This window comes from Archocentrus centrarchus, chromosome 19 (genome assembly GCF_007364275.1).
Source record: "Archocentrus centrarchus isolate MPI-CPG fArcCen1 chromosome 19, fArcCen1, whole genome shotgun sequence".
In the NCBI taxonomy this organism is placed as follows: domain Eukaryota; kingdom Metazoa; phylum Chordata; class Actinopteri; order Cichliformes; family Cichlidae; genus Archocentrus; species Archocentrus centrarchus.
Genome location: NC_044364.1, coordinates 11,208,695 through 11,236,534, shown reverse-complemented (window position 1 = coordinate 11,236,534; position 27,840 = coordinate 11,208,695).

Sequence of the window (27,840 nt, the reverse complement as noted above, 5' to 3'; positions counted from 1 at the left end):
TGTGTGTGTGTGTGTGTGTGTGTGTTAGAAACACATGAAATTACTATATAAGAGAAGAAACTCCACCAATTGTCTAATTGGGTTGAAACTGAAAGCCTGCATGAATATCTCCTATACTGTAGTGTGCATGTGTGCACACACGTGCAGTATGTACACACATGTCTGTGTTCATTAGCATGAGCCCATTTCTTTGTGCATCTCTGCACGTATTTCTCTCAGCTGATGAGATGCACTCACAGTCCTACTGTACACCATTAAAATCAAACGGAAACTTTGAAAGCAGAAATTTAACTGTAGCTCATCATTACAGTACCGAGCTCACATTGTGGAGGAAACATCAAAGGAAGTCCCTTTGGCACCGATAGCTACAGTGCATCGCTTAAAACTAATAAAATATGGTGAAACCTGGAAAAGGGTTTGTGAAGCGAATCGAGCAGGTCAGCATCTCGTAGTAGTGAATGTTAAATATGAAATTAAATGTGAATGTGTCCCAAAAAACAAAAACAGGTTATAATAGCAACCCCTGATCTTATATCCGGAAGGACATCTGCAAAATCAAAGTATGAAGTATGGCAAGTTAACAATGGCTACTTAAAAAAAAAAACCTTTCATATAAAAAGGGTGTTTAAAATAATAATGACCTTCATTTTTCAGCACAGTCTCTAAACCCCTTGAAGGCTGCCATCAAAGACTACAAAAAGATTACAGCAATCTGGCAGATTACATGGCGCACAAGAAAAGACGCACAGCTTTGTGACCAAATTGTTGCCTAAAAAGTCTCAGGTCAGGTCATTCACTGTGAGACACAACAGGAGACTTAGCTGTTTTTCAGACACGCACTCAAAATAACCACTCAAAGGTTTTTTTTTTTCTTTTACTAGGAGCTACTTTCACCCATTCACACGAAACACTCACTTTCTAACTAATCACACACACTCCAATGGAAGCATCAGGGGCAACCTGGGGTTCAGCATATTGCCCAAGGACACTTCAACATGCAGGAGAGCTGGGAAATCTGGGAATGGAACCATCAACCTTCTGTTTGATAGACATTTGATAGACACTTTGCCCCGATCCATTTGTCCAAAGCAGATGGATGAAAGGATGAATGGCACAAAGTCTATTCTGGTATACAGTGCTTAACAAATTTATGAGACCACCAAGAAGAACAAGAAAACACAAATATTTTAGAAACTCCAGCAGCATGCATGGAGAGGAACTAGAGGTACATGCAGTTTGTGGCAAGGAGGTGCTGAACAAAATCAATGCGCTGAATGCAGCCGTGCAAAGAAAGAATATTTTGACAATCTTAAATAGTAAAAATAAAAAAAGAAAGAAAATCAATATGCAGCAGTGAAAGCTTGTATTGTCTCCGGCCCGTTCAGATAAATCAGTCTACAGTATGGGAAACATAGGCCTAGATCACCAAATATACTTGGGCAGCCATTTATATACCCAGGCGAATAGCCCAGGTAAAATGTGCGTGGGAAATACTTTGAGTATTTACCAGCTATTGGTAAGTGCATCTAATAACAACATAATGGAGCATTTGGCATTTGCTCAGAAGCTCCTGATGACTACAAAGTAGGCAATGAAGACACTATTTTTAAATTACATAAAACCTAGCTTGGCACTGTGGCACTAAGGTTTCTTGTTACTTATCAGATGACATGCACATCCTTCAAAATCAATACGCTAAAATCAGCTAATGTATTGGTCGGAATTAAAAAGTGAAAGTAAAAGTGAAGCTGTTGATTTACCAGTCAAACTACGTTCCTACCCTCACCTATGGTCACGAGCTTTGGGTAGTGGCCGAAAGAATAAGATCGTGAATACAAGCGGCAGAAATGAGCTTCCTCTGAAGGGTGGCTGGCCTCTCCCTTAGAGATAGGGTGAGAAATGCAGCCATTCAGGAGGGGCTCAGTAGAGCCGCTGCTTCTCTACATCGAGAGGAGCCAGTTGAGGTGGCTCGGGCATCTGACTAGGATGCCTCCTGTGCACCTCTTGGGTGAGGTGTTCCGGGCATGTCCCACCAGGAGGAGGCCCTGGTGTAGACCCAGGACACGCTGGAGAGATTATATCTCTCAGCTGGCCTGGGAATGCCTTGGGGTACCTCCGGATGAGCTGGTGGAGGTGGCTGGGGCGAGGGAAGCCTGGGCTTCTCTGCTTAGGCTGCTGCCCCTGCGACCCAGCCCCGGATAAGTGGAAGCAAATGGATGGATGGTTGGATGGATGGATCAAATTTGGTAAAATCACAATATTTACATGAAAATAGTCATTAAGACAAAAGATTTTTCTGAGTTACAGTTCGGGTAAATACACACACAGAGATTTTTAATCTGAGATGTGTTGTTTTGTTTTCCTTTTTCGCTGATGTTATGCTGTCAACAGCTTGTTTTATGCAACAGCTTGACTCAAGACCTTTTAAAATGCCTTGAAAGTAGGCAGAAGAAAAAAGTCTTTTTAAGAACATTATTCTACAATGACAGATAAGGATGCTAAAACCTTGATCTCCGGTATGAACCCACCTCCTGCATTTTAAACAAGCTTTAGATTAAAGGAGCTGGAACATTACATTGAAACCTTTGCTGGAACTTCTAAGTCTTTAACAAAAATATACATGACAGGTGTGTGAGGGGGGGGGTCTACTGAAATGCTTTGACCTCTAGAAATTAAAATGGGTTGAAATGGCTTCGCAACAGCTTCTCAGCAGGGACCTAAATCTGTCAGAGGAAAAGATCTGCAGTCTTAAGTTTTTGATTGGTTAGAGTATAAAAAAAATCCAAACTTTTCTGGAAGGAAGCCAATAGTGTGATTTTAAAAAGGGATAACAAGTTAACAGTGAAAAGGAAGCTATATGCGATCTCTTACATATCAAACCATTATCTGATACTTATCCACACTGTAAAGCTCTAATCTACCAGCTTCTTCTTCATATTCCACATTTTTTTTTCATTTTATCTGTGCACCAAGGTTTTCATTTTTGGCATTGAAGCTCGTTTGTATTCTTTTCTTTTTATTTATATTTCATTAAAGGCTAGCATTCATTGGCAGAATCTGCTCTTACCATTCTCTTAATTCCTCTTCATTTTTATTTCCTTCTATTGAAATCCCTGGTCTGTTTATACAGTGAAAGTGAAAATAGCCCTATCGTTCACTTCCCTCCTGCCCAACCCTGTGACAGATGAGAAATTGAACAGTTGATATTTCTGACAGGAACTCAATTAAATCCTGTGGCCACTGTCAAAAACACTACACAAGAAAAACAGGACTGTGTGTTTGTGTACGTCCATGAGATGCAGCCACAAATGTATATACATGGAGTTCGGTGCAACTGTGTGTTGTCGAGTAAGTCATAGAAAACATCAAAACTAAATGTACACAATAAATGGGATTATGTCTTTTTTTCCCCATGTACATAGCATGTCTTAAGTCCAGTCACATGATAACTTATATTCTAGATATGAACATACACTGCTTCCTCACTACTACATTTGTGTTTTATTATGGCAGTCACAGACACTGAAATAAAGTGTGACATGAACATAAGCTGAGAAAGGAAACAGAGTGTGCAGAAAGCAAAGACGGAGCGGGACAGGCGAGATGAGAGAGGGGAACACTAAACCAAAGAAAAGAGACGGGGACCAGAGACAAGCTGCCCCTGTGGCACTATGTGATAAGGACATTATGTAGATTGAAATGCTTCATGCAGGTTGAAATCAGCATAAAATGGTGTAGCAATTCTCTTTCTAAACCTGCGTCATGGCTCAACAGTTAAATTATACATAGACACCACTTTAAGAACGATCTGAATGTAAAATGGGCAAAGATTTGAACATTTTTTAAAAGTGTCTGGTATGTGGCCTAACTTTCAAAAAGGTACATTAGTAAGTTTATATTAACATCTGGACTTGGGTTGGGCGATCTGCTGCTTAATCTGATCATCCCGTCATTCCCTTGTGTAGTCACTGCTGATCAAATGCATCACTAGTGGGACAGTGTGGTAGAGGAAGTTAACATACAGTACACCCCTAAGAGTAGTGCTATCCACTATTTACAATGCACATGTGTGGCCCAAACAGAAAGAAACTCATTAGTGCTGAGGTGAGAGTGAATCACGAAGAGAAGAAAGAGACGTTTACACACTGACAAACAGCAATGAATTCAGAGTGTGGAAGGATATCAGCCAAACAGCGTGAACAGCATTAAGTCATAACATTTGCATGGTTGATCATCTTTTTACCTTACACCTCAAGTTCTACTAATTCATCTAATCTATACTTATATGTTTAAAATGGCTAATCTGTTTCTCCTCCACTCTCTGCGATGCTCTCTCCACACATAATGAAGTTTTTCCACAGACAAAAAAGGGTGCAGTTAAGCAATTAACATCCAGTGATGGTCTGCTTATGATTTTATATGAAGATGACAAAGAAAAGATCTCGATGAATGAAAGAGTTTGTGTTGGGCCACAGATGCAGGACTATTTCAGTTAAAACAAAACAAACAACAACAAAAAAATAAAAACAGTGGCCAAAGTTGCATCTACAACCCTGATTTCAAGAAAGTTGGAACACTGTGTAAAAGGTAAATCAAAATACAATTCAATGACTTCCAGATTCCATACAACCATATTTTAATCATAACAGAATGTAGATAACATATCAAATGTTTAAACTGGTAAACTGGAAAGGCCGCGTGTGTTGTTTGTTTGACCGTTTTTTTTTTGTTTTTTTTTTTTTTGCATTTATATCTATTGGATATTTGACAAAACACTAAACAACATGATACTCATGCATAAGTTTAACATGTGAGCCATAGCAGAGGAGATCAGGTGAACACAGCAGAACTGTCAGCTGAAAGAGCCCATTAACATTTACATAGCGAGGGAATATACAAGAAATCACAGATTGTGTTATTCTAAGCCAGTAATGTTCAAAATAACAATTTTGGTACTAACTGATGCCAATATATGTCTTTTTAATGCTTTCATTTTGATGATCTTATTTGCCAAGAGGCTGATTAGTCAACAGGGTGACTGCTGGCCTAAACTCATGCTCAGCCATGACAATAGAGTGAATCAACCCCTCATTACAAAGAAAAATGCAAGTCAGAGTTCAGTGATGCGACAAATATACACACAGGTCAACAGAAATGCAAAATAAGAAAGAAAAGAAAATATGGTCAAATGAGTCACCCTTCATGGTATTCTAGATAAGTAGCAGAGTGTGGCACACCCAAAGAGAACAGTACAGGCCAGAATGCTTGACCCATTGATTTAGAAGATCTGGTTACTCACGAAAATGAATGGATGGATGGGTTTGGATGCCCGTCCCGTCTTAAAGGGAAGAGTCACTGCAAATCAATACAAAGATGCTTTGAGCAATCACCCCTAACTATGATAAAGCATTTCTATTCTGGTCAGGTTGGTCACCTTCAGGATGATGATGGCCAATATTACTGGGGCACGACAGGTCACTGAGTGGTTCGATTAGTATGAAAATTATTGAATATGATATGAATGAATATTAATGATATGACTATGTTTTGGCCTTCACAGTCACCAGTCAACCCAAGTAAGCAGCAATTAAATATCTAAGGGATAAATTTGGACCAACAAGTTAAACAACGCATCCAAGAACTAGACACTAAAATATAGCTAATTTGGAGATAACTAAGTGCTTTCACAAGATACAAAAGAATATTATGAAGTGCGATGTAATGATGAAACAGGTGCAGGAACACGCTGTTCACCAAAGTATAATAAGGTCAGAGAATATTGTGATTTTGCAATATTCCAGCTCATAAAAAGGTCTAAGATATAAAACAAATGCAAAGGCTGCCAGCCCAAGGAAAAATGAGACAGTAACACAGGAAACAGGAGAGATTCTGTAATTACTGAGTTCCAGTGGCCCACTGTGCAGACAAACTATTTCTGGGACCCCAATCTCATAATCCTCTGCCCGCCAACAAAGCATTTTCAAACTCATTTCCTGAGAGCATCACGTCAGCCATAAAACCACAAATGGAGCAGTAAATAGCCTAATAATAATCCACCAGTTTCTTTTTACAGCTGACTTTGTCTCCAGCAGTGGACAGCCTAACTTGACTCTGCAATTTGGGAAAAACGGAACCAATTAAAAGCAAATGAGCAGGTAAGTTGTGGCAGAGGTGGTTTTGAAACAATTTGTGCAAAAAGTAAAGTAGAATGATGTCTTCAATAATTAAGGAGGACATAGAGTTGCTGCACTATTGGCTTCTGTACACCACCACTGTAGATTTTAAATAAAACAATATGTGATTGACTTGAAGATTGTCAGTTTTAATTCAGTGGGTTTATCAAAAATATTAACTCTTTAGGAATTACGAACATTTTTATACAAAGTCCCCCATTTTCAGAGGTTCAAAAGTAATTGGACAATTGACTGACAAGCAGTGAAGCATTTTGCCTCATCATGTGGTGATAAATGAAGTAGGTAAGATCAGGAGGTAATTTCAAGTGTGACTTGAAGTCCAAACATGTCAATGCAAGTGAAGGAGGCCATCTTTAGGTGGGAAAAAGCAGCAATCTGGTGCATTCTTAGTAAGACGGAATGCACTGGGCAGCTCAGCAACACTGAAAGGCCTTGTTGGGTTGTAATTTTAGGGGTCCCCATGTTCCTTTTGGCCAAAAATTCAAACTCAATTAAAACCAAAAAATCACTGGGATGAGCAGGTTCCGGTGCAGGTTGTTTATTAGACATCTTGGTTACACAAAACACAGACAAAAACCAAAACACAGACAGTAACATAGTTATGCATTTATGTATCTATACTATATACCTATACTTAATATTCCTGTTGCTACATCTTTACATTTTTAAATATTTATATACTTTCTGCTTATTTGTTTAATTCGGTGATGCCATCTATCACATTATGTAAACTTTTAAATCTATGCTGGTATATAATTTATTGTTATATTTTTTATATCTAAAATGTGTGATACTATGTATCAAAATTTTCTCCGTATGTTCTGTGCGAGCCAAAATGCAACAAAATTTCATTCTGCGTACATTTGTGTGTATAATGAATGACAATAAAGGTTGTCTGTGTAGATTCTCAGTCATCCAGGTCATAGTAGTCTCTGGAGCTTGAAAAAGGCGACTGGACTTCTTTTTGTTTCTTGAAGACGTTTCACCTCTCATCCGAAAGGCTTCTTCAGTTCTCAACCAAATCGTGGAGAGACCCAGGTATTTAAACCCCTGTGGGCGTAGTCCCCTGGAGGTGGTCATGACCCTCTATTGATCATGTGCGTGAACACATGTGCCCAGGTGTGAAGGGGGCGTGGGTCATATTTAATCAGTGGTTTCAGTTGAAACCAATTTAGGACTCCGCTCCATTGTTTCCTGTGGCCTACTGAGGTCACTGGAACAAAGGTGTGAATGGGAGTTGAGACGTCTGGGAAGGGAGCTCAGGACAGCACTGTAAGCGGGGGAAAGTTGGTGACGTAATCCACCTCCTCTGTTCAATGATGGTTGTTCACAGTGGACATAGATGGCTTCTTTCACTCCTCTTTCAAACCATCTGTTTTCCCTGTCCAAAATGTGAACATTGGCATCCTCAAAAGAGTGCCCTTTTTCCTTCAGATGCAGATGTACTGCTGAATCTTGTCCTGTTGAGGTGGCTCTTCTATGTTGTGCCATTCGTTTGTGAAGAGGCTGTTTGGTTTCACCAATGTAGAGGTCCGAGCACTCTTCACTGCACTGAACAGCATACACTACATCGCTGATCTTGTGTTTGGCGGGTTTGTCCTTGGGATGAACCAGTTTTTGCCTTAGGGTGTGACTTGGTTTGAAGTATACTGAGATGTCATGCTTGGAGAAAATTCTTCTGAGTTTCTCTGACAAGCCTGACACATATGGGATGACAATGTTGTTCCTCTTGTCCTTCCTATTCTCTGTAGTTTGTGTTTGGCCTTCATTCCTGTGCATCTTAGCTGATTTGATGAAGGCCCAGTTGGGGTAACCGCATGTTTTGAGGGCTTTCTCAATGTGTGTGTGTTCCTTATGCTTCCCTTCTGCCTTAGAGGGAACACTTTCCGCACGGTGTTGTAGGGTCCTGATCACCCCAAGTTTGTGTTCCAGAGGGTGGTGGGAGTCAAAGAGGAGATACTGGTCTGTGTGTGTGGGCTTCCGGTAAACTTCAATGTTGAGGCTTCCATCTTCCTCGATAAGCACCGGACAGTCCAGGAATGGTAACTTGTTATCTCTGGTGTCCTCCCTGGTAAAACGTATGTATTTATCCACTGAGTTAATGTGACGAGTGAAGGCTTCTACTTCTTGGGTTTTGATTTTGACCCAGGTGTCATCTACATATCTGTACCAGTGGCTAGGTGCCGTCCCTTTGAAAGAACCAAGAGCTTTACTTTCCACTTCCTCCATGTAAAGGTTGGCTACAATGGGAGACACTGGGGAGCCCATGGCACATCCATGCTTCTGTCTGTAGAATCCATCATTGTATTTAAAATATGTTGTGGTAAGGCAGAGATCTAAAAGTGCACAAATCTGATCTGGGGTGAAGCTGGTTCTTTTAAGTAAGGAATCGTCTTCCTGTAGTCGTCTTCTGACGGTCTCCACTGCCTCAGTTGTAGGAATGCAAGTGAAAAGTGAAACCACATCAAAGGACACCATGGTTTCATCTGGATCCAGTACAAGATTCTGGACCTTGTTAGTAAAATCTGTAGAGTTTTCAATGTGGTGGGGTGTGATGCCAACAAGCGGTGATAAGATGGTGGCGAGGTGTTTGGAAATGTTGTAGGTGACCGAGTTTATACTGCTGATAATGGGTCAAATATGACCCACGCCCCCTTCACACCTGGGCACATGTGTTCACGCACATGATCAATAGAGGGTCATGACCACCTCCAGGGGACTACGCCCACAGGGGTTTAAATACCTGGGTCTCTCCACCATTTGGTTGAGAACTGAAGAAGCCTTTCGGATGAGAGGTGAAACGTTTTCAAGAAACAAAAAGAAGTCCAGTCGCCTTTTTCAAGCTCCAGAGACAATAAAGGTTGTCTAAGTCTAAGTCTAAGACTAAGATATACACAGAGAGAGAGACAGAGAAGAAGAGAAGAGAGAAACAAAGACAGAGAAAGATACAGAGACAGGAAGAGAAGAAGAAGAGGACAGGAAAGGGAAGGGCAAAAAGTAAGAGAGCGAGACAAAGAGCGGGTGATCATTTATATCTTAAAAATGGTAACTGCCCACTTGCCTTTGACCCCTCCTAATTTACATTTTGCCCCACGTGGACTAAAGAGACATACATCACCAGGACCATCATCGTCAACTGCTGTCCAATTTTCTCACCTGACATTTGGTGAAATTTATTTTGGGAGGGCTATGTGGACACATTTGAAAGCTTTAATGTTTAAAATACTGTACATTGCTACAGGATATCCTTCACACTCTGTGCCTAGCCCTCCATTTTAGCACCTATTTCCTCTTCCTAGAACATTAGCAGTTCAAAAAATGAGGAAAGCCTAATGTTAGTTAGGCTCATATCCAGCATAATGTGCTAAAGTGCTGTCAACTACAAACCGTCAATATATCCACAAAGAAAGAGCTTTCGTCTCATGTAACATCAGACTTTCTGAGTGGTCATTTTACATGTGAATAAAGCCAAAAATCACAGAACAGCCAAGACTGGCTTCTTTTCCAGTGAAGAGAAGCAGGTTAGAAAATGGCTCAAAAGGCTGGTTCACATTAGTCTTAATGGGCAACATTTGTATTTATACCTGTACATTTGTAATATGTATGTAAATGAGAATCGCTTTATAGAGTGAAATCAGTTGGGTTTAAATACCACTAATGTAAGCACAGAAATCCAGAGAGAAGGTGGGCCCAGTAAGGACCAAAACACTGCAGGTTAGCTGGCTGAGCCTGTGTGAAATATAGCAGCTATGGATGGCAGGAGCAGAGGAGAGCTGACTGCAGGAAGTCAGAGACATCATACTTAAGTTTATGTGCTGCTTGTTCAACTGCTGTGTGTTTGATTAAACACATTCATGCAGTGAATGTATTTGAATGTGAATGTGTGCTTGACAAGATTTAGATCAGGTCTCTTCAACTTCTGTTCACATGTTGATGCGCTATAAACTGAATGATTAATGTACTTGCATTCAGAACAGAATTATAAGAAGTTCAAAACATACACGCATATGTGTGAATTCCCATAAATACACACAATGAAACTCCATTTTTACTGTGGCAAACCCACTCAGCACACAGTCATCCACTTAGAGCCAGTCTTTTAGTGGAAAAAAAAAAAACTATTTTATTTTATTTCCTTTATTACTAAATAAATTACACTTCTAAATCCTGGAATCTTTCAGTGATAATTTATTATGTATGTAAGTAAAAGCACACATTACAGCGCAACATGGCAGATTAATTATGCATTATGTTCAAATCCATATTAATGTTTCATTTCACTTTGAGAGATAATCTGCAACTCTTTTGCATTTTCTCCCCCTTTTGTAAAACTTGATTTAACAGAATTTACTGTATATCGAGTGTGTGCTCATCATGAGGTTATTTTTGTTTACTAGAGTCTTCTAACTTTTTTGGAGTAAAATGTATTAATACCGAACTCATATCCAGAAGTCCAGACTGTAAAAAAAAAAAAAAAAAAAAAATCCCCAATATCTCAAATGCCACGGGCTGTGGTAATGAAACATGAAGTTTGCAAGCAAGTCTCTCAAATGGAAATCTATTCTCCTATGCTAAACACAGTGTCAGAACTAATGGTACCCCGAGGAGGCTTTACCCTGCAGTAGCACTTTAGCATCTTTATTTTTTTTGTATATATATATATATATATATATATATAAAAGCACTGCATTTATCTTGTGATCCATTATTTAAATGCGTTCACACTCCACTTACTGATAAGCAGCGGTAAATTGCCAAAATATGTTTATTATGTACAGCAATGTCAGTGAAGAAAAAAGACTGCCTAACTTTAGACAGTGTTTATTTTTGTTTGCTAATGTTTTAAGTAGTAGTGTATTCAAGCATTTTATACCACATTCATCCACATGTGAAAAGCAAAACCACTGCAGTTTGGTTTAAGTGCCCTAATCCTGCACTCTCTCTAAGGGCTAGCAAGGGGTCACTCTTGTTTCAAAAAGACATCAGGATTATATAAAACAGCCCTTTGGCTCCTTTGCCTTAAACTGCATAAACATTTTCTGAGACATTTATGGCTTCAGTTGCTAGTTTCAGTTACTGAATCCAACATGATTGTGAGTTATGATTCCCAGCAGATTTAAGGCAGCGAATAAAGCAGGGTATACTTGTGATAGACAAGTCCCTAGTCTATGAGGATAGGACAAGATGATGAAAGATCTTTTTTTTTTTTTAAGGTTTTATTTTAGGGCTTCTTGCCTTTTTTTAATTTGACAGTGTATTAGTGAAGAGTAGACAGGAAGGAGGGGGAAAGACAGCAGCAAAGGGCTACAGGTCAGACTCAACCCCATTTCAGCCATAGGGCGTATGGGTGCTTGCTCACCCACTGAGTTAAACTGGCACCCAGAGAAGTCATTTTTGAATGTAAGGACTGCTCAGTAAGTTACATTTGGATTTCAAACAAACATTCATGTAATGTCCCAATGCTTGTACAAATCCACTGCACAAATCATGTATAGTGGATCTGTACATGATGTGTTGCTTAACTTATCTGGTTATTTCACATGGTGAATCAGTTAATTTGCAGCATGGACTAAGCTGGCCTGCTTCAGGTCCATGGCCACTGTTTGTTTAGGCCGGTAGCTGACCATGTTCTTTAATACCACAGATTCTGAGTTTATACTTTGTCCAGTACTGTGCAAAAAACTTCAAATGTCTTTACATTTTGCTTCAAAGCAACCAGACTTGTGGTTTTTTTTAATTTAAAAAAAAAAAAACAGTGCTATATAGATCTCCAGGCTTTCTGAAGGGCTTTAATTTTCAGCCCAGTCCTTGTACCTGACCATTTCCAGAGGACTGCTTTTTCCATTTTGTTTGTTTAAGTCTCTTTACACTGACCTATGATTCATTCAAGCATAAAAAGGCTCCTAACTCAAGGGATGAACCAGTGTTGTATCTACACATAACAGGCAACTGAGCAGAGAACAAATTGAAATTGTATCTTTATGCACTTTGTTACTAGCATCGTGTATTTTTCCCATTTCTTTAGTATAATCTATAAAAAAAATGCCAATGATAACACAGGTTGGCAGGTATAAAATAATGCCACCAACAAGGCAATTCCCAGCTATTTACCACAAACTTGCCATTTTCAGTATGGTGTACAGTGTGTGCTTTTAAAGAAAATAGGAAACTATGAAAATACAGAACAAAAGAAAGATTGGCAAGCCTAAATAAAAAAAACTATCTATCTATAGCAGATGAACAGTATCTGAAAATCACATCATTAAGAAATAGGAACACATACAGCAAAGACCTGACACAGAACCTTCAGTTGGTCCATCTAATGTTTGCTGAAGTCTCATCAGAAATCATCTCAGTGGAAGGCTCACGGTCAAAAACCCATTCTTAAGGAAAAGCTGAGGTATGCCAAATTACACAAGAACAGCACTGGCAATCAGTGGCAACAGATTTTATGGAGTAATGAACCCGTATTTGAAATTTCTGGTCATTGTTAATATGTCTGAAAGAGGTCAGTCAGTGGTTTGGGGGATCTTGTCAAAATTGATCGAATTATGAATGAAGAAATTTCTGAATGAATAAAAGCTGTCAGATTTAGATTGACCATGCAATACCACTTAGAAAGTATCTGATTGGCAATGGCTTCACCATTACCATTTTTAGCATGCCAGTGATCCCAAACGTACTGCCAATGCAGTAAAAGCATACCTGGATAGGAAGAAAGAAAAAAAAAAAACACACACTATGGAACATGATCTGTTGTGGCTTGGTCTCCCCAGAGCCTGGACCTCAACATTATTGAAGCAGTGTGGGATCATCTTGACAGAGAATGGAGCAAAAGGCAGCCAACATCCAAAGAAGTGCTTTGAATGTCCTTCAAGAAACCTGGAGAACTATTAATGAAGACTGCGTAAAGTTATTGCAAGAAAGCTGACTAAGAGAGTTCAGGCTTTGCAGGAAATAAAGGTGATCATACCAAATATGAGATTTCAAGCTTGTTTTTGCCTTTTATGTCACATCCTGGGTCTCAGACCCTGTGTTTTTGAGTTTGTGGACTTTTTTGTTATCCCTGGTTTTGCCTTTTGGTGGCTTTAAGTATTATTTATTACATTTCTAGTTTTTTTCCTCCCTTTGTGTTCTCTCATGTGCTTGCCTCCTTGTGTTAAGTTGGCGTTTGTTTCCCTGGTTGTTCACTTCCTGTTTTATTTTGCCAGTCTCGTGTTCTGTGTGCGTTTTGCCCGGTTTTGCTTCCTCTTGTTGGAGTTCCTGTAATTAGTTTCAGCTGCCCTTCCACCTGTTGCTTGTTCCTTCATTACCTTGTGTGTATTTATTCTTCAGTTTTCCCTCTGTGTTGTGTGCTCCCTCATGGCTGCGTCTCCTCCAGTGGATTTATGATTTGACCTTTTGTAACTACCTTCGTTTGGTGTGTTTTTGCGTGATCTCAGCATTAAAGCTGTTTTCTCTGTCCGGTCTCTACATCCCACACAGCCGTACATGATATTATATGCTGTTTTTCCATGTATGTTTACACAACTCAATAAATCTCTGCACCATTGTGCCAGCAAAATATAAATAATGGGTGGCTCAAGAGTTCAAGCAGTAATGAACATTGTAAAGTGCTTTAAACGGTCAGTAAGACTAAAAAAGCAGTATATACATGTCCATCCATTCTGTGCTAGCTTTATCATGGCCAGAGGTTGCTTTGATATTTTAATACTGTAGAATGCAGTTGGGTAAATCCACAAAGAGCAACCTCAGAACCAAAAATCTTCTGGAGTTCACAATACAAATTATGTGTAAGTCAGGCATTTCTCCTCAGTGCAGCAATCACCTGCCAAATCCCACTTTAACCTCTGCTTGAATTTCCAGCAAGCTATAAAAGTTAACAAGTGTTTAAAAATAAAATTAAAATGAAACATTATTGAATTTTCCATGCAAGTATAATGTACCCTAAATCAGCTTTGACGTAATTGGTCTTCCTCCTACCTGCACACCCTATCTGGCTTGGCTTTATAAAGTTGCCAAATATCAAAGACATTATAACTACAAAGCCTCACACCTGAACGACCCAAGCTTTTCACACTTTTTGACTTAATTTTTTATTAGACCGTAGGCATCAAGTGACAAGATTCACATTAGCGGATTTCAAAGGCTCACCCAAAAAAAAAAAAAAAAAAACACCCTTCTTCAAGACTTCAGCCACATATATACAAATGCATGTGCAGGGACATGTTAGAGGTGCTCACACACAAAAAAGGAAGATTATTTAATTCAAATAGTACCTGTTACCTTAACATCCTCTGTTATACCACCTCATCACACATTACACCAAGTCTAGCAAACTAAGGCCCTCACAAATTATAAGAGTTCCTTAAGAGATGCACTGGGATTTTCATTTATACATGTATGCAAAAATATACAGAAAATTTATACCATCTTAATTCACAAACTGCAGCATGACATCATGTTTGTGTGTGTGTGTGTGTGTGTGTGTGTGTGTGTGTGTGTGGGGGGGGGGGGGGGGGGGGGGGGCTCTAAAATACATACACGTAATGCAGCAGAGCATCCACAAAAATTGCCTGGCATCAGCTTAATCTGACACTCAAAGAAAAGGAAAACACACTGCTGCATGTAGTGAGTCATCAGTACTACAGTGTGCTGAACTGCTCTGCCTCAGGCCAACCAAGATTTACTATTCACCTCACTATTGCTAAATAAAAACTGTATCACACTGCACAAAGATTATATAGAACGGTGGCTCTACTTTCTTCCTGCAGGTTGATTTCAGAGGTTAAAAGCTCATCTCCAAATCGTCTCACCTGGAAAGTTGATTCTTGAACTTGTCAACAGAAATATCCCCAGTGACAACTGAGCGAACACTGTGCACAGAGAGTGCGCAATGTAGTTGAAAGTGACTTTGTCACTCTAGCTGTTTTGTCAGTCTATTTCCACCTTAATTGAGATGCCACAAATGCAAAGTTCTAAAATTGCTTTGAATTTGAGGAAACGAAAAGCTGAAACAATGGAGCTTTTTTGTTGAGTCACAGAAAACTATGTCATCTTTTTCAATTAACAATTATTCCAGTCATTGTTTAAGCAAAAATGCCAAGCATTCTTTTTGAATGTTGAATGAAAGTATTTACTGATTTTCTGCAGGTTTGCAGAAAGGTTTGCACCTTGGGGCTAGCAATGTAACGATCTTATCTCAAACAATCATCAGTTAGGATTTGATCTAGCTTTTAAAGGGGAATCATAGTTTGCATAATTAAGTAAATATTCATGAGGTCTAAACTTTTCTACTTCACATGAGCAAAGCAAGAAGAGAACATTCATTGGAAGTTGTATGCATCTTCTTAGCTCCAACCTTCCTTTTCTCTCAAAAATTCTTGAAAGAGTAAAACAGCTAACTGATCAACTGGAGAGGAATGGTTTATTTTAGTTTCAGTCAGGTTTCAGAATTCATCACAGCAGAGAAACAGCATTAGTGAAGATTAAAAATGATTTTCTCATGGTCTCTGATGGTGGACTCACATCTGTGCTTGTCTTGCTAGACCTCAATGCAGCTTTTGATACTGTTGACCATAATATTTACAGAGGTTAGAGCACGTGTGTCAGACTCAAGGCCCGCGGGCCACATCTGGCCAGCGATATAATTTTATACGGCCCACGAGATGATAAGGTTATTGTACTCGTGTCTCAGGGTGATGTTGAAATGCTAATTCATGCATTTATTACTTCTAGGCTGGACTATTGTAATTCACTATTATCAGGCTGTCCTAAAAGCTCCCTGAAAAGCCTTCTCTAGGTAAAAAATGCTGCAGCTAGAGTACTGACAGGGCCTAGAGAGAGAGCATATTTCTCCCATATTGGCTTCTCTTCATTGGCTCCCTGTTAAATTCAAAATTTAGTTTAAAATCCTTCATACAAGGTCTTGAATAATCAGTCCCCATCTTACCTTAAAGACCTCATAGTACTGTCTCACCCCAATAGAGCACTTTGCTCTCAGACTGCTGGCTTGCTTGTGGCTCCTAGGATATTTAAAAATAGAATGGGAGGCAAAGCCTTCAGCTTTCAGACCCCTCTTCTGTGGAACCAGCTCCCAAACTGTTTAGGCTTAAAACTTTCCTTTTGATGAAGCATATATTTAGGTAACTCTATACCCTTAGTTATGTTGCAATAAGCCTAGGCTGCTAGGGCTTCCCATGATGCACTGAGTATTTTTCACTCCTTTCTTTTCACTCTCTCTGTGTTTATACTGCATTTAATGATTAGTTGTTATTAATCGATGGCTCTCTTCCACAACATTTCTTTGTCCTGTCTTCCTCCCATCAACCCCAACTGGTTGTGGCAGATGACTGGCCCATCCTGAGCCTGGCTCTGCTGGAGGTTTCTTCCTGTTAAAAGGGAGTTTTTCCTTCCCACCATTGCCACGTGCTTGCTCATAGGGGGTCATTTTGATTGTTGGATTTTCTCTGTAATTACTGTAGGATCTTTACCTTACAATATAGTGTCCCATGAGAGAGCTGTTTGCTGTGATTTGGTGCGATAAAAAAAAAAAAATTGAATTGAAGTGAATCTTGGAGGTTCCATTTTTATGAACACTAGACAGCATAGTTGTCAAGCAAGGAGACCAACATCCTAAAAGAAGCATCAAAGGGGTGGAGATAAGAACTTTCAGAATCAGATCTTTCAAAATACAATCAGAACAAAAGCAGGATGCAGACATTTCTGAAGTGCACTTTGGAGTTATAGGAAGAAGCGTCAATCTTTGTCACAATATGAACATTTAATCATGTGATTACGTGAGTTGAGCAAAATGTGTGTGTGGAGTGCTGTGATTCACAATGTTGGTAGAACTGGCAAAAACACATACACTCATCACTTAAATAGAAGTACAGATACATGTGCTAAAAAGTCTTCTGGTGAAAGCTGAAGTACTGATTCAACTTCTTCACGCGAGTAAAAGTGATAAAGTAAAGGCTCTGGTAAAAAGTGAAAAGTAACTCTTTGAAGGACATTTTTACCAGCTATTTCTTTTTTTTTTTGGCCAGGATAACTGAACATCATTTCATATTAATAAATTAATATTAATACAAGTGAATACAAGCTTTATTTCAGCAAAATTCTAATTCAATTAGCTTGAACATCTGTAGAACATAAGCAGAGAGAAAAAGGGTATAAATGCTGTTGCCTACTGTACATTGTAAATGGGTGACTTTGTTTCCACACCTCAATAGCAAAATGAGTATAGGCAATAGTAAAAGTGTTATTTGGTACTAAGATTGGATGGAGTGGTGCAGTATGGGAAAAAGAATCACACAGAAATAAATCACAATAATTTCTATTGTGAGCTCCAGTAGATTTTCGGTGTACAGGCTGTGATCAGTGCTGCTGCTCTTTGTGGATTTACCCAACTGAACTCAATGAGATATAAGCAGATGTTACATGAGCAATTATGTCTGATTTCCCACCCCATACAGTATAAATTCAAATTGTCTGCTGCCCTTGATGTAACCACACACTGACCATGAACTCCACAGCCTGCTCTGCACCGGTTCAACATAGTGCATTTCTGTACACTTCACCACACTACTGCAAACTATACTTCAGTTTGCTTTGCAGGTTGCTTCACAATATGAAAAAAAATACTTCAGCAACACCTCATGTATCAATCCAATATCGGTTAAAAATAAACAAAAAAAAAACTCTAAAATGAATTAGGAAATTACATGTAAGCTTTATATTTCCAGTTTGTCACTGAGCAGTCGTTACCTTTAAAAATAACCTCTTCTGTCCTGTCTTTTTTTTTTTTTTTTTAAATCTTTCTCCATCTCTCTGTGTGATAAGTTCACTCACTTTTCTCTCCCTGGGAAATACTGCAGCTGTTCCTTTACCTTGCAGACACACAGAAATAGTTTGTGTGGTTGCTGATATTTGTTTAGTTGTTAGGAGCATTGCATTTGAAATTATCTGCCACTTAAAAAACATTACTCCATTTATACTTGCTCCTGTTCTGTAAGGCTAACTAGATGCTGAAGAACTGTGATGACAACTTATGGACATTCACTTCAGCCCCTGAGTAGAGTGCTACTGTATAAATGATGGATAAATGATATATTTTACCTCTTTCATCTCTCCGTGTGATAGATACACCAATTGTCTTTTATGTGTTATCCTTCCTTTCATATAGGTTCAAATCAGTTTGAAGTCTGAAGGTGTGAAGTGACTGGAAATAATAACTCTCCTCAAATGCCTTAAACAGAAAGTAACAAGTCTACTTTGAAAATGTAGCGTGCGGGAAGTAGAGATATTTGTGCTACAATGTAGGGAGTAAGAGTGAAAAGTTATCAGAAACTCAAATACACCTGAAAATTCTACTTAAGTACAGTAATGAAGTATTTGCATTTTGTTACTTTGTACCTTTGATTGTGGATTGTGATCAAACTCAAGCAAATTTACATATGATCTCTCAGCCAGGTCACACACCCATCCTGGTATCATTTAAACAGAATTCTTGTTTTCCTTGCTTCACTTGCTTTACCTTAAAGTAAATTTAGATTGCACTATGTACTTGCTATAGAACAACAACCCTTCGGAGTGTAGACTGGTTCCTCATAAGCGTCACTTTCACAATGCAATTCTGTCTGTCACCTCAAAGGAAATCACCCAGGAAAACAAACGTTGCACTGCATAGCAAACAGGAGAGAGAGGTGCTGTTTCTCTCCCCGTAGCTTTTGGTCTGTTTTCCCAGATAGTGGACAAACTGAGCAACTGTGGAAACATTACCAGGCAAAAGAAAAAGGGACCTGTGGCTTAAAGAGGCAAAGGGGTACAGATAAAGAATTTAAGAAACTGAAAGTAAACCTTGGATGGGCATTCACTTGATGGAGAGATCTTTAAAACTTGAGAGGGTTCAAAGCAACATCGAGCTGGCATTACTTTTCCTCGATCAATAACAAAACCTGTGCAGTAGCAGTACTACTAGAGGGATTGCTATGATGTGATAGGATCATCAGAGGAGACATTTTATTTTCATGTCAAGGAGTTTGGGGCTGCTGTGTGTGGCCCTAGTTTAGTTTATAGCCTACTTTATCTATAAGCATTAGAGGTGAAGCTTCAGCCCCGTCGTATTCAGCCTCCTTATAAAATCATGTTTTTACTGCATATTCATCATTATTATTCATGGGTTTTTACCAGCAATATTGCATTCACTTAATTTACCCTGCAATCTTTCATGCCGAGTCAAAAGCTTTTTGTACTTCGATAAGGCAGTATATTTCTAAATCCTGCTTTCTCAATCTTTCTTTTAGACACACACAAATATACACACAATGCTGGGTCAGACTGAATATCTTTAATCATTTATGAGTCTCTAGCTCTGCTAATGCAAACCACAGACCAATACTCACTTAATAATTAAAGCCTCGAATTGATTGTTGCATTACGAGGCTTGTGTAAAGGGACATTAGTCAGCGCTGCTGATGATAATAACACGGCTGATTCCCTCTTATAAAACTAGTCTTAATTCAGAGGGTGAACAGAGACTGAAGGGAGCAGAAGAAATGAAAAAATGCAGGGAGGCATTTGGATGACAGACTGAAGCTCAGATGGACTGAAAAGGAGCCTTCTGAGAAACTAGAACAGCAAACTACGGAAACAAAAGAGAGAAGAGAAAAGAGACTGTGAACCAGATTGACAGACAGTTTGAACAAGTTAATTAGTGATTACAGAAACCAAACCAGACTCATTTTAAACATGGTTTAGTCAATAATGGCTAACATGGAGCCAGTGTTAATTTCGTGTTAATATTTTAGTCATAGTCTTCGCCAACGACCCTTTTTCCGTGACGAAAACAAGACGATAACTAAATTAAAACCACCTGAAATGATAAAAACGATGACGAAATTAATTGACATTTTCGTCTTGACGAAAGTATTGATTAATTTCGCAAGAAAATTAATTTACACTTTCGGAAATGGTTTCGTCTTGACCAATAGTCATCGTTTTTATCCTTTTAGGTGGTTTTAATTTAGTAATCGTCTTGTTTTCGTAGTGAAAAAAAGGGTTGTTGACAAAAACTATGACGAAAATATTTCGTCGACAAAATTAACACTGCATGGAGCAGGACTTGGCCTATTCTAAATGGGGAGTGAGTTTTAGCTATCCATACATCACCATCCATCTACTCTCATAACTGCTTGCCCAACTAACCCAATCATGCCCCTCTAGGTCTCAGTACTGCATTTTGGCATGTAGGCATGGTCAGGATGACCTGCTGAAATTCAAACCCAGCACCAAGGGTAGAAAGGTGATTTAAGCAACTTTGAACGGTGCATTGCTGTTCATCCCAGATGGGCTGGTCTGAGAATTTCAAAAACTGCTGATCTACTGGGATTTCTACTCAGGTTTCCTGAATATGGCATCCACAGTGACCAGATCTCAATCAGTTAGATGTGGAGGAATGGGATATTTGCATCATGGATGGGCAGCCAAAAACATCTGCAGCAACTGTGTGACGCTATCTTGTCAAAACCAAAATCTCTGAGGAATGTTTCCAGCACCCTGTTGAATTTACACAGTGGTCAACATCGCCCTGTACCATTTTTGAGAAATGTTGTTGCAATCACATTAAAAATGTGACCCCACCACCACCACCACCAGCGCCAACCTGAACCACAACTCCCAAGGGAGCAGGCCAACAACCACGCCAAAACACCCAGCCTCATGCCCCGGAACCACCAAGTGCCACCTCCTGGGTGGGCAGCAACGACCAGTGCGGAGCAAACATGTCTTACAGGGGGTGAGGCACAGCAAGCCCCAGACCCAGGACCAGTCATACATGCACACACACACACACACACAGGCCATTCACATGCATACAAACACACACACACACACAAAGACAAACGCACAACGAGACACACTCATCCACATCAACCCATCATCCGACGTGTGGGTGAATGAGTGCCCCCAGAGCCAGCAGCCACCCCACAATGCAGTCAGCCCAACCCTCGACACTCTAGCCAACCCCTGCCCTGGGCTGGGTGCAGGAATCAGGGGTGTGAAAAGACTGCCTGCTCCCCTCCCCACTCATCTGGATGGTGAAATGTTGGGTGCATGTGTTGGAATATGTGAGTGTATGAGGAGTAATAATGAGTATGACTGTATGAAATCTAGAATGCTATTAAAATTGAGGGGGCAGATGCATGATGAGCACTCAGTTTACATTTTATATGTTTTCTATGTTCTATTGTGAATAAAATATGGATTTATGAGATTTGCACATCATTGCATTCTGTTTTATTTACATTTTACACAGCACTGGGTTTGTATAATACTTCCAAAAGATATGCAAAATACAAAATACCAACACATTTACATATTTTGCTAAAAACTAAAGAACCTTTTACCATGACATGTTATGTTCTAATTTTTTATTTTTGTTTGACATTGCTTGCCCTTGTTAATTCTGATAATTTATACTATTATTCTGAAGAGAAGCGCATTGGGATGTGAGTCACGTATTACCTTACGCTGAGGTGAAGTGCACAAGCTGTGAGTGAAGCTGTGAGTGATTACAAATAAAGACTTGAATGAATTACTACTGTCATAGCTTTGTACCAGGTGTGACTGCAGTATGTAAAGCAGAGTAGTCAGAAAATATCTTCAGTTTACACATTTTAAGTGTTTCATTGGTTTCTTGAAAACCAAATATTGATGGAAACACTGGTAGTTAACAGACCAATGCTGTGATATTTGATTCTGGTCATTTTTCCCTGGTAAGAGCTCCCTGCCTCCCACTTCTAAAACTACAAACCCAGACCCATCCATAACTACTGTATCTTACGGTGTAACTGGAATTTAAAGTTAAAATAAAACCACTGAACAAGAAGGTAATAAATCTAAAGTTACAATAACTTCATGAACCCACTGGAATTGCACCAGCTTTCCAAATAGATTACTAATAAAATGTGATCTGACCTCCATCTAAGTCACAATTATTCACAAAACCAATATGACTAAACAAATAATACTTTATGCATGTCTTTATGAAGTAATGATGGGACTCCTTAGAGGAGAAATGAAAAGGTAAAACGTGTTTGTGGGTTGTTAGTTTGGGCAGGGTGTGTGTGCATGTGTGCGCATTTTTTTTGTTCGTTTGTTTCTTTGCAAGTACACAGCAAAAATCCTGGTGATTCAACAACCGTTTACAAACTCTTTTCCTTAACTACAGATATGAACCATCTACCCTGAGACTCCCATTTTGTATTACAGAAAATGATGCAGCATTAAAATGTTCCTCAAGTACTAAAAGGGGGGAAATAAGGCCAGGCTGAACACAGTCAATGGAATGGACTTTTACAACTTATGATGTGCATCTCCATCTGATATGAGTGCCATAAGCTCACTTTGAAAATGATGTGTCTGAGTACATCTGAAGTATAAATGGACATTCATAAATGCTATAAGAGTAGTGGAAATAATCTGTCAAACTAATGACTCTAGACTAAGTGCAATCTTCGGAACATATTCTTAACCTTATGATAATATACAGTGTGAGGCAGAGACACATCTAAAACCTGCAGGACACCGGCTCTCGAGGCCTGGAGTTGAAGAGCCCTGGGTTAAACTGTTCCCTGGATCTTTCTGTCATAAGGGTTGTCTGAAACATTCTTCGCTTGGCCCCTCACCCAGGACCAATTTTCCTTGGGAGACCCAACCAGGAAAACAGCCCCTGGAATCAGTGGGATACACAAACCCCTCCACCACATTAAAGCTGCTCCATTTCCCTGTCATTATACAAAACTTAAGTGTATGTATTAAGAAATGTTTATTTACTCAGTGGAATAAAAATGTCAAATTACAGTCTACACTGGAAAGAGGGCTACACAATGCTGGGAGAAAGTGAAAAGTGTAAAATTCATGACCGCATGAATTTTTTATCAGATGCTGAGTAGTTCTAATTGGAAAGTAATTGTTGTTGTCTATTGGAAACGAAGTCATTTTTCCTGAAGTATTAGGGTTAAGCAAGTGCATCTGGACAGAAATTTAAAGAAAAACTTTAAAAACCATCAAAAGTGTTCTACTCAAACACGTCTTCATGAACATATGTATATGACACAGTGTAGCAGCCAGTGTTTCCCCTAAGCTGGAGCTGTAGCAGCAGAGACGAAGGGCATGTACTCAGAGCTGTCTGCAAAGCACACCCTGCCAGGGTTTCTATGCATGTACTACCGGCATGAAAAGAGAAACTGAGGTAAATAAGCAAAAGGGAAACATAAATAAGCAAAAGGGAAAATATCTGTCTGGCAGGCATCACTTTCATGTTCAATCACTCTTTTAAACTCATCTTAAAAGTCAAATGTGTGATTTGACAAACTGTTAGTTCTTGTGAGATCCATATCAGTAACTGTGTGGCTATTTACATCCACCAACTGCTAGCTAGCAGGTAGCAGCTATTATTCATTCTTCAAGTATTCACTCTTAACTGTCATTTTCTTACATAACATGGTGCTGTTTAAAATATTTTCATTTATCTATATAAATGTGTTTTTAAGAGTTCTTTTTCTCAGCCCTCTTATCTCTGCACTTTCCATACTGTGCTCGCGCTCGTGTCCATTCCTCTCTCAGCCTTCAACATTAAATTTCTTCTGCTTATTCTTTTATTCTCTTCTACTCTTTGTTCTGTCTCTATCTCAGTATCCGCCCCCTCCTATTCTCTATGACTCCTCACTTGTCTCTTTTGACAGTGTATTAAAATTGTTTAATAAAGTAATATGATTAATATTACATTAGTATTATAATAATATTCATCATATATTTGTTTACATCATTCAAATTACAGAAATATGTTATACACTACATTATATATAATTATACAGTCCTGACACTATAATTATGATGCTTGTCTTTAGTTTAAATTGAGCCTGTGAATATATCTCTTTGTTAACTGGGCCCATATTACTAAACGTTATCAGGTCAGTTTTTGATTGTTTTTAATAGCACAAGGGAACAATGTTTATTCAGAGTATAACTGGCAGTGCCTGCTCTCATCTCAGTCACCATCAGTTTTATTCTCAGCCTTCTTGTTCCATATCTCATAGTCGTTAGTTAATTCACTTAAGTAAACTAACTAGCACCTAAAGATACACCAATTGCAATTTTCTTTTCCAGTCAGTTTCTTTATGTAATGTAAGGATGCTGGCTTTTGCTGTTTCCAGTTTTCTTTTTAAGAATTGTAACTGACAGCATATAAAAACAAAATCAACTTTTCATCAATGCAAAAATTTTATTTTCATTATAAAGTGTTTTGAACTTCACAGTTTCTCCTAAACTGCAGCAAATTACAATAGGTCTCATTTAAACAATTCTAAAAATAAAGTGCTCTGAAATTGGAACGAGATAAAAATCCTCCTTTGCTCATACTGAGGCTGCAGGCTTGTGGTTGGCACTGAGCTTTGGATAACTTTAGCTTTAGCCACTTTTCCTTTGTTAGGTTCTTTAAAATGTCCATGATCAGCTGGATGAAGGTGATTTAAGTGTCTGATTAGGTTTTTTATTACGAACGTTTTCGTGGTAGTTCACCTGTCTGAGACTGACCAGCAGGTCACCAGTTTGAAAATCGGGTGATTCCGATCTCCTGCCAGTAGATCGGTGCATCTCTGCTACCAGGCACATTAATAGATGCCCTCTATTTAAGCAAGATTTAGAGCAACTTCGCAGATGGTGTCTATGGATGAATGGGATTCAGTGGCAAGCCGTGTATTTCACAAGGAGGCCTTTAGTGGTGTCCTGCCTGAATAAATTCCCCTCTTAATAACATCATTATCAGTATAGAAACCATCAACATTTTACACAAAAGTAGTATAACAAGTCATTGTATTACAGGTAACTCGTAGCTAGAATAATCCATTACTAAAGCAACAAACCCGCATAGCACAATTTAACAAGTCTCCTTCCACAGCAGTCACAGCTGTGGCACACATCAAAAAAAGCACCAATAATAACATAATGACATTTTTTTTTTTTAACAAAAGACAATAAAATGCATTTTATTCACCAAATTATTTCCTGATTATTTGTATACACAATCCATTCTCATTTCTTTCCTTAAGAAGAGTTCAATTACTCTGTTGTACAAATCATCCGTGCGTTGCAATTAACAATAAATCTTTTTCTATCACCATCGATGTTAATGCTGAAAGTCAAGCCTGTCATATTTCTGGCATACGTGTTAATTCACTTCAAAGCTGATAATGTCCATTTGACAGAAGCAGTAGACACAGGGATATAGTCACTGTCACACGTGCTTATGTATACGCCAGCCCCATGCTCTCACCCAGATTTTTCTCCTGAAGGAAATCAAAGAGATCAGCTGGACTTTTCCCTTCAAAATCAATCATGGCATACATTACAGTCAGTTTTGTTTATTTTCAGTTGGGGCAGATTGAATAGTGTTCCATGACTCTCTGTTAAGATGGAGAAGCCTGCATGTGGGAATTTTTTTTGGTATGCTTGAAACTGCTGGGAGTCCCTGTCCAGAATATTGCTGTGGAGTTCATGGCAGTGTGCATGAAGGTCTTCTTGGCCCAGGACTCTTCACGCACCCAGAGTGCCTGAGGCGCATACACTGGCCTCATAGAGCTCCCCAAATTGTCCCCTCTCTCACTCAATAGTGACACAAAACTCCTTCACCCTTCCCAGACAAAACTGTACATCCAGTGTTTTGTTCTGCAGTATTGCAAAAAGCACATCTGAATACACAAATATGCCATTAAATGTGTGAAGCAAAAAAAAAAAAAAAAAAACTCAAAATCATCCAGACATGCATTAAATCAATCAGCACAATGCACAGAGTCTCCATGACTCACCACTCTTCATGATACTCCAGTATGTGATGAAACAGTGATGAAACCATTCCTTTAGGGCATCTCTCTTCTCAAAGACTTTACTGACCATTCTGGATGTGTATTGCCACCACGTTGGTACCACACAAGGAAGATGCCGCTGGCAGATTTTGTCCAGTAGTTGTGTGCACTGAGGCAATCTGGAGAAAAATACAGCAAGGCCAGTTAGGTGGGCAAAAAGGATCTTGTATTCTTTAAGCCTTGAGACCCTTGAGTCAGAACTAAATTCAGTTGATGTGCAGAGCAGTGTATAAATAAGTCCATGGGTCTTCTTTACTTTAGCCTGTACCCCATTTAATCCAGATGATATGACCACTGCACCATCAAAGCACTGTGCCACAACTTTATCTAGGTATTCATTTTCCTCCAAAAGCAGATTAGAAGACCACCAATGTCATCAGCTCACTTGCCAGTAGTAACATTTTCAGATCTGACAAACCACTCCTTGACACCTATGTCCGTCACATAACACAAGACCAGTGTGAGCTGTGCTGCATTACTCATATCTATCATCTCATCCATTATAACAGCGACAAATGGTGCTTCATTAATTTCCCTTTTATTCTCTTCTCTCATCACTTCAGCAATAGCAGTAATCAGGTCATTTTGTATTTTGCCTGACAACAAAATCAAACCATTTGTTATTGGACAGGTGGTAATGTAAATGTGTTGTTTACACCCAAAAAAGAAAGAGGAAACTATTTGGATCTTCTATTTCTGGATCAAGTGTATTCATCGTGTCCCTTAAATGAAAGTTTCTGTTTTCCCCCCAAAATGATTCAACCAATCTTTTTAATAGCTCCCCATTTTTCCTAACCTTTTCATTGTGCTGCTCCATTTCTCTGCACATTAAGCTGTAGGTCCATTCCAGTTTCCCCCCAAATTTTGGAGAGCACTGTGCTTGTAAGTGTCCAGCTGTGCTTCGGTGTCTCGCTGCTGCCTTGGTTAGACAACTCAAGTTTGCAAAACCAGCATGGCTACAAACACCATGCCAATCAGTTGCAAATAATATGTATTCCCAGCAATACAATTTGCAGTGCTCTTTGGAGCATGTCAGCCAAGGGTACTGCTTGTAGTTACTCAATTGAAAGTGGCAGACGAATCCTTTTTCTAGTTGTGACAGGCATGCTAGGTTCAGGGTTCCCTGCCCTTTCTTAACAATGTCCAGCTTTTCATGAAAAGTCCATTTTGAAAATTATTTTAAAAGTAAATCTGCAACTGTTTCACCGTGGCTTCATCCTGCTGCAATATCATCTTAAATCTTTTTCATTTTTCTGAATTTCTTTTTTACCTTTACCCAATTATGGCAAAAATTTAATCAGGTCATCTTTCATGCAAATTCGGTATGAATCAGACTAGTAGTTTTGCTGTAATACTGTTAAACAAAAATCATACCAAAAACAAAACCCGGCAGGGTAATCACCTTCAAGCTACACTATCTGCGATCAATTGATTAGGAGGCAATCCATCCCTTTGCTCATATTTTTAAAGTTTGGTGACTCCTAACCAGCTAGCCCCAGCCCTTTCCATGTCATGGGTTAGGGCAGGGGTCGGGAACCTTTTTGGCTGAGAGAGCCATAAACGCTACATATTTTAAAAATGTAATTCCATGAGAGCCATACAATATGTTTAACACTAAATACAAGTAAATGTGTGCATTTTATGTAAGACCAACACTTTTAAAGTACAATAAGTCTGAATTGCATTTAGTAACGTTATGCTGTTGCTAACCAATGATAAAT